This window comes from Triticum aestivum, chromosome 2B (assembly GCF_018294505.1).
Source record: "Triticum aestivum cultivar Chinese Spring chromosome 2B, IWGSC CS RefSeq v2.1, whole genome shotgun sequence".
Taxonomy (NCBI): Eukaryota; Viridiplantae; Streptophyta; class Magnoliopsida; order Poales; family Poaceae; genus Triticum; species Triticum aestivum.
This window is the reverse complement of record NC_057798.1, coordinates 657,233,438-657,246,947: the sequence shown is the minus strand read 5'-3', so window position 1 is coordinate 657,246,947 and position 13,510 is coordinate 657,233,438.

The following is a 13,510-nucleotide window of genomic DNA, read 5'->3' as shown; positions in this document are numbered from 1 at the left end:
GGCCGGCACTGTCGTCTCCGTCTCCCAAACCCGTTTGCTCGGGCAATGGAACTGGACCTGCCGCAGGCGCTGAGACTGCACACGAGGGGTTGTGGGAACAGCGGCACATGGGCCGATGTCGACTTCCCAGCCCCTCACATCATGTATCTTCGCCGTGGGTGGAAGACCTTCGCCCGCATCCATAGCCTGACGCCGGGGCTCGTTCTCTACTTCAAGTTGATGGAGAACGACCTGCTCTTCGTCAAGGTTTTTGAAGACCTTGGCACTCGTCTAAAGTGCTGCGTGGAGAGCTCCTCAAACGATGAAGATTCTTCCTCGAGCAAAAGTGACGAGGAGGAAAGCGGCAACGACGACGAGGGTAGCAGGCGGCAGGATGTTGGATCTGAATAGGCATCAGGTGCGCTGCTCCGGGGCGACACCGGCGACCCCATCATCCATGTCGCCGGCTCCTTGAACTTCTAGGGGTCGCCTCCTTGGGCGGCTGGCGTGGGGAGGCCAGAGAAGCAAAGAAGGCGGGTGGTGGCCCGTCAAGTCAGAGTATGATGGCACCGACACCTTCATAGCGTATTGACGGACCGTTGCCTCATCTTCCAGTTCTTCCGCCGGCGCCATCACCGCCAGCCCTCTCCTAGGCGATCGCCGGCATGTTCTCTTGGCTCCTTCTGCTGCTCGTACCTCGCCTAGGCACTCCTTCCGCCCTTTTCACTTTCTTGTCGCATTTCTTGAGGAGAGGGACAAGAAAGGGATTACGGGCACCTTAAGTTTTTTAGCTTGTAAGCCTACGGGGCTTAATTAGATCTAAAACATCCAATCCCCTTGCTCGTGTATACATTCCGTATGATTTGTACTCGTATGGGGCGTATTAATGAAAAAGGGGTGCTTGCCGGGTTCTTTGTGTGTGAGCCATGCCCAGACGAAGGAACGAGTCCTTTTTATTTTCTGCATAAGCAAAGTCTCCCAGCAACAGGCCTTGCTGCCCCCTACTTCGCTCAGCTGCACTCGCGTTTTCGGCGGAGGCAGTGATGAAATAGAGTGAAGCCCTATGACTGTTTCCTTGCTGCCGCAGCTGCAACCAGATTCTGTCCCAAGAAATAATTTCTTTGGTACAGGAAAAAAGGAGCACAGTAGCCTGGAAGCAAGACGAGGTTTCATACGCCCCTTGTTTCATATGGGAATGCAAGATGGGGGATGAGAAACTTATCTGGATCTGTGGTCCCCCCTCCGGTAGCGTTAGCTTGCCGGGGTCTGACCCTCGTGTCTTAAGCCCCCGGCAACCTTAGCTTGCCGGGGTCGGAGCGCCAGCTTGTTCCTCTTATCTCCATATGGCTAAGAGGATTTGCTCATGTATCCTGTGAACCAAAAAGGACGAAGAGGAGAAAAGAGACGCAAACATGACCTCTAAGCTAGGGGTTAGTCGCTGCTAAGCACTATCAACCCAAACCGAGGAGGAGACTCAACCTAGCATGCATGCTATAACTTAGGGCGCCAGCGCTTCATTTATTTATGCTCAGGGTCTGCGCCTGGCTTTGTATAAAGGGTTACATGCCTTGCTGGCAAGGCTTGTACGAAGGGTGGCCTGCCGGGGGGCCCGACAGCCGCGCCTTACGGGTAAAACTTACAAAGATGATCGATGTTCCAGGAGTTGCTCACTGGAATGGCATCTTCGGTCTCTAGGCGGACTGCGCTAGGCCTGGTGACTCGTGTTACCCGATAAGGGCCTTCCCACTTTGGCGTCAACTTGTTGGAATTCTTGGCCAATTGAACGTGCCGAAGAAGAAGGTCGCCTTCCTCAAAGCTTCGGGCATGAACCTTGCGGCTATCGTAGCAGAGCAAGGCTTGCTGGTAGCGCGCTGCTCTCACAGCCGCCCGAAGACGATCATCCTCAAGGAGCGTCGCATCATCTTGCCGCAATCGCTCTTGCTCAAGCTCATCATAAGAGAGCACTTGAGGTGACCCGTGTATGAGTTCCATGGGGAGAACTACTTCTGCCCCATAGACCAGGTCGAATGGTCTCTAGCCGGTGGCTCGATTCGGTGTCGTTCTGATCGACCAAAGAACCGCCGACAACTCATCAATCCAGTGCCTTCCACTCTTGCGCAGCCTGTGAAAATTCTTCGTTCTTAAACCTCGCAGAACTTCAGCATTGTCTCTCTTTGCTTGGCCGTTGCTTCGTGGGTGTGCCACGGAAGCAAAACAGACCCTGCTGCCGAGATCTTCAATGTACTGCATGAAGGCGTGGCTTGTGAACTGTGTGCCGTTATTTGTGATGATCTTGTTGGGTACACCAAAACGGCAGACTAGCCCCTTGAAGAACTTGATGGCTGACTGCGCTGTCACCTTCCTCACGGCTTCTACCTCAGGCCACTTTGTGAACTTGTCGATTGCAACGTACAAGTACTCAAAGCCCCCGACGACACGAGGGAAGGGGCCCAATATGTCGAGCCCCCAGACCAAGAAGGGCCAGGAGAGAGGGATGGTTTGAAGGGCTTGAGCTGGTTGATGAAGCTTCTTCGAATGGAACTGGCACGCTTCACACTTGGTTACTAGTGCCGCCGCATCCTGAAGGGCAGTGGGCCAAAAGAAACCCTGCCGGAAAGCCTTGCCGGCAAGGGTCCTCGACCCTATGTGGGAGCCACATATGCCCCCATGTATTTCCGCCAACAACTCCAGTCCTTCCTCCCGGGGTATGCATTTTAGCTTGATGCAGTTTGGCCTTTTCTATACAGAACATCGCCAATGAACTGATACAGGGCAGACCGACGGCCACTTTCTCTGCTTCTTCCTGCTCCTCAGGAAGTTCCCCTGTCTAAAGGAATCGGACGGTATGTTGTGCCCATGCCAGAGCTTGAGGCTCGACGGCAAGGACCAAAGGCATCTCCTCTACCATGGGAGCTGCCGTCTCCATGGCCAGGGCTTGATGCCATGTCGGAGTCAGTGGCCCCACGGCAGGCTCAGTGTCCCCGGCAGCATCTTTGCCGGCAGCTCCAGGGAGCTCGGCAGGAAAGTACTTGCCGGGGCCTGATTTCCTTTGCTTATTCTGCTCTGTTGATGGTTCCACGGATGGTTGAGTCAGCCGAAGCACAAAGGCACCTGGTTCCACAGGTAGTTTGAGGGCGGCGTGCTTCGACAGGTAGTCGCGATCTCGTTCTCCACTCGGGGAACATGCTCCGCCTGAATACCATCAAAATGCTCCTCCAGCTTCCTCACCTCATCCACGTAGGCCTCCATCAACGGACTTTGATAATCCTTATTAACTTGCCTGACAACGAGCTATGAATCACCTCTGACAATGAGCTTTTTGACTTCGAGGTCTGCTGCGATCCTAAGACCGGCAAGCAATCCCTCGTACTTGGCAGTGTTGTTTGTTGACATCTCCCTGGGAAAGTGCATCTGTATGACATACTTGAGGTGCTCTCCGGTGGGCACGACAAGCAACACACCAGCACCGGCGCCTTGTAGCGAGAAATCCCCATCAAAGTACATAACCCAGTTGCGACTTGAGTCCTTGCCGGGGAGAGTGGTCTCCTGGTCCTCTTCGTCGGGCGTTGAGGTCTATTCCGCAACGAACTCTGCCAAAACTCTACTCTGGATTGTCGAGGTACTCTCAAACTTTAAGCTGAAACTTGACAGCTCCAAGGCCCACTCCACAATCCTCCCGTAGCATCTGGGTTATGCAGTATCCGTTGCAATGGGAGGCGGGTGACAACAGTGATCTCGTGCGCTTGGAAGTAATGACGCAGCTTCCTCGAGGCCATAAGGAGGCCAAAGAGCAATTTTGGCACACCAGAATACCTCGACCTATACCCCTGCAAGAGGGAGCTGACAAAGTAAACTGGGTGCTGCATCTTCTTCTTCTTCTCCACCACTTCACCTAGTTGCGCATGTCCTGTCTCGCTGGCATCAGACTCTGCCGGGTGCCCTACCTTGCCGGGATCAAGTCCTGCCGGGGGGAGCCCTGGCTCGGCGTCCACCAGGTCCGCCATCACTTCTGTCTTCTTGTCAACCTCCCTCTGCGCCACTAGTGCAGCACTAACCACCTGATTCGTCACCGCTAGATACAGCAGCAACAGCTCGTGTGGCTTAGGCGCGACCAGTATGGGCGTAGAGGAGAGGTATTTCTTCAAATCTTGCAGCGCTGCCTCGGCTTCTGGGGTCCACTCCATTGGGCCTTCCTTCTTCAAAATTTTGAAAAAGGGAAGGGCACACTCAGCGGACATGGATATAAATCTACTCATGGCGGCAACGCAGCCAGTGAGCCGACGTACATCCTTGATCCGCTTAGGTGCCCCAATCTGCTCGATGGCCTTGATCTTGTCGGGATTTGCCTCGATCCCGCGCTGTCACACGAAGAACCCGAGAAGCTTGCCGGAAGGCACGCCAAAAACACACTTCTCAGGGTTCAACTTGAGATTGATCTTGCGCAGGTTTGTGAACGTTTCCTCCAAATCCTGCACCAGTGTTGCCTTGTCCTTGGTTTTGACCACTATATCATCCATACAGGCTTGCATATTTCTATGGATCTGGGGCTCAAAACCAATTTGGACCGCTCTTGCAAAAGTCAAGCCAGCACCCTTCAACCCAAAAGGCATCTGTAAAAAGCAATACGTACCACATGGGGTGATGAATGCTGTCTTTTCTTCATCTTCCTTTGACGTGAAGATGTGATGATATCCGGAGTAGGTGTCGAGGAAGGACAACAAACCACACCCAGCCGTAGAGTCAACAATTTGATCGATGCGCGATAACGGGAAGGGGTCTTTTGTACATGCCGTATTGATATCCGTGTAATCAATACACAGCCTCCACTTCCCATTTGCGCACCACTACCGGATTGGCCAACCACATCGGGTGGAGTACCCCCCTCACCAAGCCCGCTGCTTCTAGCTTTCTAATCTCTTCCATGATGAATTCTTGCCTTTCCTGAGCTTGCTTCCTGACCTTCTGCTTGATGGGCCTCGCAAGAGGACAGAGAACAAGATGGTGCTCAATGATTTCCCTGGGAACGCCGGGGATGTTGGAGGCTTGCCACGCAAACACATCGACATTCGCCCACAGGAACGCGACGAGCTCGCCTTCCTATTTGCTATCAAGGGAGGAGCTTATGGTGAAAGCTCCTCCCGTGCCGTCCTCCTTGACGGACACCCTCTTGGTCTCTGGTGGTGCAGCTCTGGTTTTCTTGCTCTTGCTGGTGGAGCTCTCTGTTACATCCTCCGTGGGAGCACAACACTTCAAAGAGGTGCGCTTGCCGGGGTGGGTGCGAGAGGTCCTACCGGTTATCTTGCCCCCCGGAGCTCCATCGGCAGGAGTGAGTGCCTTGGCGGCAGTCGCTGCAACCGCTTGCTGATAGAGTTGATCAGCGTAGATCAATGCGTCTTTCTTGTTGGAGGGGACGGTGATGATGGTCATCGGCCCCATCTTCAGTGTGTTATAGGCGTAGTGCGCCGCCGCCATAAACTTGGCTAGCGCCGGGCAGCCGAGGATCCCGTTGTAGGGCAAGGGGATCTCGGCTACATCAAAGACAATCCTCTCCATCGTGTAATTCAACTCACTTCCAAATGTCACGGGCAGCATGACCTTTCCCTTTGGCTGGCTCCTTCCCGGGTTGACCCCTTGAAATGTGCCCGTTTCCTCGAGGTCTCCATCAGGAATCTGCAACCTCTTGATCACGACTGGCGAGATTAGGTTCAGGCCGGCCCCGCCATCGACCAGCATCTTCGTCACCTTGAGGTTGCACATTGTTGGTGAAACCAACAAAGGCAAGCACCCGACCGCTGTTGTGCGATCAGGGTGGTCCTCGGTGTCGAAGATGATTGGCGTGCCGGACCACCTCAGTTGCTTCCGAGCGTCAAACGATGGCTCCGCTGCTGTGATCTCTCGTGCCCACTGCTTGAGTTGGCGGTGAGAGGTATGCAATGAGGCGCCACCGTCGACGCACATGGCCTCTGTACTTTCTAGAACTGATGGTCGCCGGACCCATCGTCCTCGTCATGATCACCGTCTTCGTGTTTCTTGTCACGGCCCCTGGCGGGCTTCTCTTGCTGGTTGTCCTTGCTACGGCGGCCTCTTTGGTTGCCACACTTCTTGCCAGACCCTCCGGCACTGTCTTGCCCCTTCTCCTTGTACCGCCGCTCGTACTCAGCTTTTTGCTTCTCAGGAAGCAGCTCGACTTGCCGGCAGTTCTGGAGGTTGTGGCCTTTGGTGCGGTGGATTTTACAGTACTGCTTGTCGGAGCTCCCCGGCTTATCGGTAGCCGCCAAGGCCCCGCAAGCGGCACACCCGGCAACCTCCTTGTCGGGGTCACTTGCCTTGGCCTTCTTGGCAATGCCGGTGTCGTTTGACCCCTCGACGGCAAGTACTGTATTTCCCTTGCGCTTTTTGTTACAATGTCGCCCCTTCTTTGTCGGGGTGGCGGTGTCGTCTGTGGAGTCGGTTTCCGCGCCGGCGTCCTTGTCGGGGTACTTCCTCCCCTCCTCAGCCCGGGCACACCTGTCGGCCAGAAGATAGAGTTCGGCCACATCCCTGACCTTGTTCATTGCCAGCTCTTCACACATCTTGCGATTGCGCACATTTTGGTGGAATGCGCTGATTACGGCGGTAGGATGAACGTCCGGGATGTTGTATTGCACCCGGCTGAACCTCTAGATGTACTTGCGCATGCTTTCTCCTTCCTTCTGGGGAATGATGTGCAAATCACTCGCCTGTCCATGAGCTTGATGGCCTTCGGTAAAGGCGCCAACAAACTCATGGCACATGTCTGACCAAGAAGAAATGGAATCCGACGGCAAGTGCATCAGCCATGACATGACGTTGGGCATAAGTGCAATTGGGAAATAATTTGCGAGCACCTTGTCGTCGCGCGCCCCAGTGGCCTGCATCGTGATGGTGTAGATGCTGAGGAACTCCAACGGGTGGGTCTTGTCGTTGTACTTCTCGCCCACGTCAGGCTTGAACGTGTGGTGGGAAGGCCACTGGAACTGCCGCAACTCACAGGTAAAGGCCGGGCAACCCACCTTGTAAGGTAGGCCACCGTAGCCTCCCGAAGCTGGGTGGTCCACAGCGGGTCCCGCCCGCCTGTCTGATTGGTGGCGCGCATCGCGCTGACACTCGATAGTGGTTCGAGCATCTTCAAGAACTCGTTCCTGAAGAACTTGGCATTGATCGCGACGGGTCCGTGTGTCGGACGACGCTACGAACATGTTGTCACGAGCATCATCACGACCGATCGGTGCTCGCGGTGGCTGGTGTGGGGGAGGAGAGTGCACAATGGAAGCATCTCCCCGACCCCTGCTCTGCTAGGATGTGGTGGCTCTACGGAGCGCCGATCCATGGGCGCCGCTGGTCGCGGCTCGTCCCTATTGGTAATGCCGACGAGACTCTGGACGGTGGCTCTCCACTCGTCAAGCTTCTCCGCAGCGGGAGGGAAATCAAGGACCAGTTGCACGTGCCCAAAGCTTCTGCGTGTGTGGGTGGTGGCGAAAGCTGCATGGGCCGTGATGCACTCTAACCTCTGACCACGTCAGAAGGAGCTCTATCACGGTCCTGCGGCCGTATGCCGTTCCCGCCAGCACTCCGGCGTGCATGCTGGCCCTCTCCGTCCCGTGAATGGTGCACATGGCTCTTCCCACGGCAGCGCCCGGGATCCTCAACATGGCGGCGTTCCTCGTCTCACGCAACTTGAGAGGAACGCGCAGTGGGCGCCGGTATGGGTGTCTTGGAGGTCACTGTGCCACCAGCTGGTGGTACAGCGACGGCCGTGGAGGGCCCCACGACGCCTGCGAGGGGCACAACTCCATCTCTGGATCAGGCGACTCGCCAGGGCCTGGTTGCCAGAGCGATGCGGGTGTTCGCGGGTCGCACCCCAGGTCCTGTCCGCGACGGGCCCACTCCTCGCCCATGCTGCTACAGGCGGTCCGGCTCCAGATGAGCCGATCGTCGTCGTCGTCTTCTTCTTGAGAGCCATGGCGACGGAGAACTACTGGAACAACTTCCGAACCAGATTCTCTCAACTGGCGCCCCCTACCTGGCGCGCCAAAGATGTCAGTGGAAACGACACCTATGGGATCAAAACGGGATCCCTACTACGGTTGCGGGGCACGGGGTTGAGAAGAGAGCAGGATCGGAGGCCAATTTAGTGCACACAGGGCGTTTACCCAGGTTCAGGCTGCAGCTTGTGTAATACCCTACTCCTGCCTAGAATCTCTATTTGGGTGTTCTTGTTGTTCTTTAGCTAGCTACAATGAGTGTAACTTGTCCAAGGATCCAAATCCTTCTCCTGGATGCCTTGGGCCTCCTTTTACAGGCAAGGGGATCGCCATAGTGGCACCAAGAGGTGGCATCGGGGTACTGTGTTTCAGCCTATCGATAGCCATATGGGACAAGACGCATTAAATGCGAACCCACGTCCCGTCCGCTGCCGCTCCACCCTGCTTCGACACGCGCTCGAGCTAGCAAGGCATGTGGTGCCATGTAGACTAGCAGACAGCTGAAGTGGACATGTAGGTGGCAGGCAGTGAGGTGGTGGTAGGACCTTCATGAAGATTTGCATGCCACCACGTCGGCATGCGCTGGGTTGGCCTAGGAGCCCCCTGTTGACACACAGGTGCCTGCCCAGCTGGTGGGCTGGCAGCTGCATGGGCATGGGGGCGGGACCATGGCAGGCGCGGACCTGGCATAGATGTCACAGATGTCCTCGGCAAGGGCCTTACCGGGGCCCCAGCAAGGGTCTTGCCGCGACGTTGTAGTCGTCCCTAGCAAGGATGCCGTCAGAGGTCTTGTGTGCTTCTTTGGCAAGGATCTTGCCGAGGTTTCGTCACCTTCTATTCCTCCTCTGATTTGGAGTATTCTTGTCATCCATAGATTGCATGCCACACAGAAGTGGCCCCGAGGCCCCCTGGTTTCCTCAATGAGGTTGTGGGAGGAACCACTCTGCGGTCCTTCAAGGGTGGCGTGTCCCCCATGCCCCCTGTGGCATGGGGTTTCGGGGCAAAATTCCCCTAAAAGACTCTTTGTCGGGCCGCGGAATTCCCCCACCCTTTGAACCTGGACCAAGGGCTACTTCGGCGCGAAGAAATGCTTTCCCCAATCATGGATCTTCTGGTTGTTCTTGATCTACGGTTTTTTGGAATTGTTTCCTTCTGCAATAGGTGTACTGGCCCGAGATTCGATCCGTATGCCAATACTTCGTCAATCTCGTTACCGTAAGTCCTTACTCGTTCCGTATGCATGATCCCACTACTACTTAGTCACATTGAGTAAGATGCATCACCAGTACCAGAGATACTCTCCGTAACGGAGTGACAAATCCCAGTCTGATTCGTGCCAAGTACAAAACTTCGGAGACCGTAGTGCCCTTATAGCCCCAGTTACATGTTTTGTGCCCCACAGCATCTACGGGAGTTTCACAATCACATGGTCTAAGGAAATGATACTTGACATTAGAAAAAGCTCTAGCAAATGAACTACGTGATATTGGTGCTATGCTTAGGATTGGGTCTTTGTCCATCACATCATTCCTAATGATGTGATCCCGTTATCAACGGACATCTAATGTCCATGGTTAGGAAACTATAACCATCTATTGATCAACGAGCAAGTCAACTAGAGGCTCACTAGGGACATGTTGTGGTCTATGTATTCACACATGTATTATGGTTTCCGGTTAATACAATTATAGCATGAAGTAATAGACAATTATCATGAACAAGGAAATACGATAATAACCATTTTATTATTGCCTCTAGGGCATATTTCCAACAGTCTCCCACTTGCACTAGAGTCAATAATCTAGTTCACATCACTATGTGATTGTAATGAATCCAACACCCATGGGGTTTGATCATATCTCGCTTGTGAGAGAGGTTATTAGTGAATGGGTCTGAACCTTTCAGATCCGTGTGTGCTTTAAAAATCTCTATGTCATCTTGTAGATGCAGCTACCACACGCTACTTTGAGCTATTCCAAATAACTGCTCTACTATACGAATCCGGTTTACTACTCAGAGTCATCCGGATTAGTGTCAAAGTTTGCATCGACGTAACCCTTTATGACGAACTCTTTTACCACCTCCATAATCGAGAAAATTCCTTAGTCCACTAGTTACTAAAGATAAGTTTGACCGCTGTCATGTGATCCATTCCTGGATCACTCTTGTACCCCTTGACTGACTCATGGCAAGGCACACTTCAGGTGCGGTACACAGCATAGCATATTTTAGAGTCTACGTCTAAAGCATAGGGGACGACCTTCGTCCTTTCTCTCTCTTCTGCCATGGTCAGGTCTTGAGTCTTACTCAATACTCACACCTTATAACACACCCAAGAACTCCTTCTTTGCCGATCTATTTTGAACTCCTTCAAAATCTTATCACGGTATGTGTTCATTTGAAAGTACTATTAAGCATTTTGATCTATCCTTATAGATCTTAATGCTCAATGTTCAAGTAGCTTAATCCAGGTTTTCCATTGAAAAACACTGTTCAAATAACCCTATATGCTTTCCAGAAATTCTACATCATTTCTGATCAACAATATGTTAACAACATATACTCATCAGAAATTCTATAGTGCTCCCACTCACTTCTTTGGAAATACAAGTTTCTCATAAACTTTGTATAAACCCAAAATCTTTGATTATCATCAAGCATATATTCCAACTCCGAGATGCTTACTCCAGTCCTTAGAAGGATTGCTGGAGCTTTGCATACTTGTTAGCATCTTTTACGATTGACAAAACCTTTTGGTTGTATCACATACAACCTTTCCTCAAGAATATCGTCGAGGAAACAATGTTTTTGACATCCTATCTGCAAGATTTCATAAATATGCAGTAACTGCTAATATAATTCCAACAGACTCTTTAGCATCGCTACGAGTGAGAAAGTCTCATCGTAACCTGAACTTGTCGGAAAACATCTTAACAAAAAGTCGAGCTTTCTTAATGGTGACACTTACCATCATTGTCCGTCTTCTTTTAAAATCCATTTGTACCCAACAGCCTTATGACCATTAAGTAGTTCTGCCAAAGTCTACACTCTGTTTTCATACATGGATCCTCTCGGATTTTATGGCCTCGAGCCATTCGTCAGAATCCGGGCCCACCATCGCTTCTCCATAGCTCGTAGGTTCATTGTTGTCTAGGAACATGACCTCCAAGACAGGATTACGTACCACTCTGAAGTCGTACGCATCCTTGTCGACCTACGAGGTTTGGTAGCGACTTGATCTAAAGCTTCATGATCACTATCATAAGCTTCCACTTCAATTGGTGTAGGCGCCACAGGAACAACTTCCTGTGCCTTGCTACACACTAGTTGAAGTGACGGTTCAATAACCTCATCAAGTCTCCACCATCCTCCCACTCAATTCTTTTGAGAGAAACTTTTTCTCGAGAAAGGACCCATTTCTAGAAAAAATCGCTTTTTCTTCCGGATCTGAAATAGGAGGTATACCCAACTATTTGGGGTTTCCTATGAAGATGCATTTATCCGCTTTGGGTTCGAGCTTATTAGGCCAAAACTTTTCCACATAAGCGACGCAGCCCCAAACTTTTAAGAAATGATATCTTAGGTTTCTCTAAACCATAGTTCATACGGTGTCATCTCAACGAAATTACGTGGTGCCCTATTTAAAGTGAATGCGGTTGTCTCTAATGCCTAACCCATAAACGATAGTGGTAATTCGAAAAGATACATCATGGTATGCACCATATCCAATAGGGTGGAGCTATGATGTTCGGACACACCTTCATACTATGGTGTTCCAGGCGGTATTAATTGTGAAACAATTTCCACAATGTCTTAATTGTATACCAAACTCATAACTCAGATATTCATCTCTATGATCATATCATAGACATTTTATCCTCTTGTCACGACGATCTTCAACTTCACTCTGAAATTACTTGAACCTTTCAATCATTCAGACTTGTGTTTAATCAAGTAAATATACTCAGAATCTACTCAAATCATCTGTGAAGTAAAAGCATAATGATATTCACTGCGTGCCTCAGCACTCATTGGATTGCACACATAAAATGTATTACTTCCAGCAAGGTGCTCTCTTGTTCCATCTCATTGAAAACGAGGCTTTTCAGTCATCTTGCCCATGTGGTACGATTTGCATGTCTCAAGTGATTAAAAATCAAGTGAGTCCAAACGATCCATCTGCATGGAGTTTCTTCATGCATACATACCAATAGACATGGTTCGCATGTCTCAAACTTTTCAAAAACGAGTGAGTCCAAAGATCCATCAACATGGAGCTTCTTCATGCGTTTTATACCAATATGACTCAAATGGCAGTGCCACAAGTATGTGTTACTATCATTACTATCTTATATCTTTTGGTACGAACATGTGTATCACTACAATCGAGATTCAATAAACTCATATTAGGTGCAAGACCATTGAAGGTATTATTCAAACAAACAAAGTAACCATTATTCTCCTTAAATGAACAACCGTATTGTGATAAACATAATCTAATCATGTCTATGCTCAACGCAAACACCAAATAACAATTATTTAGGTTTAACACCAATCTGGATGGTAGAGGGAGCATGCGATGCTTGATCACATCAACCTTGGAAACACTTCCAACACATATCGTCATCTCACCTTCAGCTAGTCTCCATTTATTCCGCAGCTTTTTATTTTGAGTTACTAACACTTAGAAACCAAAATGGTATTTTAATACCCTGGTGCTACTAGGAGTACTAGTAAAGTACACATTATAATGTATATCCAATATACTTCTGTCGACCTTGCCAGCCTTCTCATCTACCAAGTATCTAGGGTAGTTCTGCTTTAGTGACCGTTCCCCTCATTACAGAAGCATCTAGTCTCGGGTTTGGGTTCAACCTTGGGTTTCTTCACTAGAGCAGCAACTGATTTGCCATTTCATAAAGTATCCCTTCTTGCCCTTGCCCTTCTTGAAACTAGTTGTTTTACTAACCATCAACTATTGATGCTCCTACTTGATTTCTACTTTCGCAGTGTCAAACATCGCGAATAGCTCAAGGATCGTCATATCTATCCCTGATAGGTTATAGTTCATCATGAAGCTCTAGTAGCTTGGTGGCAATGACTTTGGAGAAACATCACTATCTCATCTAGAAGATTAACTCCCACTCGATTCAAGTGATTGTTGTACCCAGACAATGCGAGTACAAGCTCAACGACTGAGCTTTTCTCAATTAGTTTGTAGGCTAGAAACTTGTCGGAGGTCTCATACCTCTTGACGTGGGCACGAGCCTGAAATCCCAATTTCAGCCCTCGGAACATCTCATATGTTTCGCGACGTTTCAAAAACGTCTTCGGCGCCATAATTCTAAAACGTTTAACATTACTGAACTATCATGTAGTTCATCAAAATGTGTATGTCAGATGTTCGCAACATTCACAGACGATATTCGAGGTTCAGCACAACGAGCGGTGCATTAAGGACATAAGCCTTCTGCGCAGTAATGAGGACAATCCTCAGTTTATGGACCCAGTCCGCATAATTGCTACTA